We start from the raw sequence: 2,942 nt of genomic DNA, 5'->3' as shown, positions 1-2,942 counted from the left end.
TGTGTTTCTTCTGGAGCCTCTAGTGGAGAATCCATTTCCTTGTACAGCTAGTGCTCGACTTATAACCACAATTGGTTCCGACAGACCGGTTGTAACTTGATTTGGTCGTAAATTGAGTAGGCTATATGTACTGTTAAGCCTAATTCGGAGGGACCCGAAACATTGAAGACAGGAACAAGGTCCGTCGTTCACACATCAAAGCTTTATTGTCTAGCTTGGCCAAGTGGCGGGAACTCCGACAGTTGTCTGAGGGAGAGCGTGCGCTGGCCCTTTGTTCTACTTAGTTTTTATAGTTTTGTAAGTGGGAAGTACAGAAGCAAAAATTGCAATTAGGAGCCCCTTACCACTATTGGTTATAGTCATATGTCCTTTAACATGATAGGACCACGTTCAATTTGCAAGCCATACATCCTTTTGGGGAAAACAAAATTTACAAGCCAACACAATGGTAGAAAGATGTCTCTTTACATATTAAAAGGCATTCCTATATTATCTAGTGTTCATCTGCTACTCTCTGTCCAGAGTCACACGTGTTAACCACATGCATTTACATAGGAGAGGTAGTTTCGGTGGGGACAAATGCCCGCAAATGGCTCATTGCTATAAGAAAAGGTTTATTTTGGCTTTTCTCTCCCTGTACCTGGCTAGCCATTCACCCTTTTCCCCACAGGCTTGGTGGAATGTCTGGGGATCCATGTTTTCCTCCCCTTTGCATTTACAATACAATGCCAAGGGCCATCCTGACTATGCCAATCACACAGTACAGAGACTATTCTCACAATTTCTCTGCACACCTTAACCCAAATCAACAAAATGTTTCTCAAGCCTCCCAAAATATTAATATTAATTCTGTAGCTTTTGGTACTTTACAACACCTGCAGGTGAAGTGGCTCAGTGGCTCCTCAGTACAGTACTGTGAAATGATGTTATAAAAATCTTTAAGTCATATTTTATCATAATTTTCTTTCATTATTGTTATATATCATAATTTTCTTTGTTCATTTTATGCCATTTGTATCATCTCTACACCATTTTGTTTCTTATTGTTACATTTGTCAGGTTTAAGTAAAACACTGCATTACCAGTACAACTGGTTTAATATTTGCAAAACATACAAAATTACAAAATACAGGTGCATACAAAAATACAAAATACAGGTGTAAAAAATACCATAGGAAACATTTTCCCAATTGCAAAACATATCAAAATATATAAACGTGTACGAAACATTTTATTGGCCGCTGGTTCTTGGCTGTGGATCATTGATGTCGTTATCTGAGGCAGCAGTTGGGGTTACTGGAGTTGGTTTTTTCATAAACATGTGCGATCACATTCACTTTCTTTCCTCCCTCGTACTTGTTCATTGATTGCTTTCTCATATGTGCCTTGACCAGGGGGTTACAGCAGAGTGAGTGGCCCCTTGCTCAAGCCAGTGACCTTGGGCTCAAACCAGCGACCATGGGGTCATGTCTGTGATCCCATGCTCAAGCCAGCGCCCCTGCACTCAGCTGGTGAACCCATGCTCAAGTCGGATGAGCCTGCGCTCATTTTCCTGTTGAGATCGATGGCCTTTCTTTCCTTCTTGGCAGGCTGAGGCATAGACAAAGACAATTTCCTCTTGGTAGACATCTTGGGAGGGGTTTGATGAAAAATATCCAAGACACAAAACACAGATTGCTGTACCGAGTCTGGGATAACAGTTGAAATGGTGCACGTGGAGATGGAGTGCTGCCGGAAGCTGGTCTGCACTGTCGTACACCCAGCTGGGCAACACTTGAGCAGTCGTGGCTAGCGACTGTGGTCGTAAAGTCAAACGGTTGTAAGTTGCATAGGTCATAAGTCGATCAATATCTGTATTTTCTAACTTCTTGAGGCTGCCGACATTTTATGGCTTGTGGCTGCATTTCCATATTTTCAAGGTAAAACACTACTTTAACTGTGGTGAGATTATGAAAATTATTTAAATTGTTGTTATTTAAGCATTTTCTGACGGATTGTGTTTTTCTTTTATAATATGAAAAGAAGATTCCTGGCCGGAGAGCTCAGTTGGTTAGACTCAAGCATCGTCCCAATATACAGAGGTTGGCAGTTCAGTCCCTGTGTCTGTTAAGAAAACAGTTTAAAGTTCTGTGCAGCTGGAGCATATAAGTTCATAGAACAGATCAGTAGGGACTGAAGCTATTCAGATCTGTTTGGAACCAAACCAAGTTAATTTTGTGGCCTGAGTAATCTAAACTTAATCTGATCAGCAGTGGGGGATCAGGGAGGATTTTTAAGCAGATGATTAAGAATCAGATTTATAATTTAAAAACATGTGATGATAGAGTTTATTAAAATAAGATAAACTTTACTATTTTGTGTCTTCCCATTTATATTTACAAAGTATAATTTTGTTATCTCTATTGCTAAGTTAGCCCATTTCTTCATACCATCAGGTTGGTTAAAATGTCATCTCTATACACCAAGATTATAGGTTTGATCCCTGGGCAGGGCAAATTGAAAAAACAACCAATCAGCCTGACCAGGCAGTGGCGCAGTGGATAGAGTGTCAGACTAGGATGCAGAGGACCCAGGTTCTAAACCACAAGGTCACAAGCTTGAGCCCGGCATTGTTGGCTTGAGTGTGGGGACATAGACATGACCCCATGGTCTCTGTCTTGAGCCCAAAGGTCGCTGGCTTTAAGCCCAAGGTAACTGGCTTAAGCCTAAGGTCACTTGCTCTGCTGTAGTCCTCTCCCGACCCCCACCCCCATCAAGCCAGATATGAGAAAGCAATCAATGAACAACTAAGGTGTTGCAACGAAAAACTGATGATTGATGCTTCTCATCTCTCTCCCTTCCTGTCTGTCCTTCTCTTTGACTCTCTTTCTGTCTCTGTTAAAAAAATATCAACCAATCAATGTATAAATGTGGCACAACAAATCAATGTTTTTCTTTTTCTC

Source organism: Saccopteryx leptura, chromosome 5, assembly GCF_036850995.1.
Source record: "Saccopteryx leptura isolate mSacLep1 chromosome 5, mSacLep1_pri_phased_curated, whole genome shotgun sequence".
Lineage (NCBI taxonomy): Eukaryota > Metazoa > Chordata > Mammalia > Chiroptera > Emballonuridae > Saccopteryx > Saccopteryx leptura.
This window is presented reverse-complemented; position numbering follows the sequence as displayed.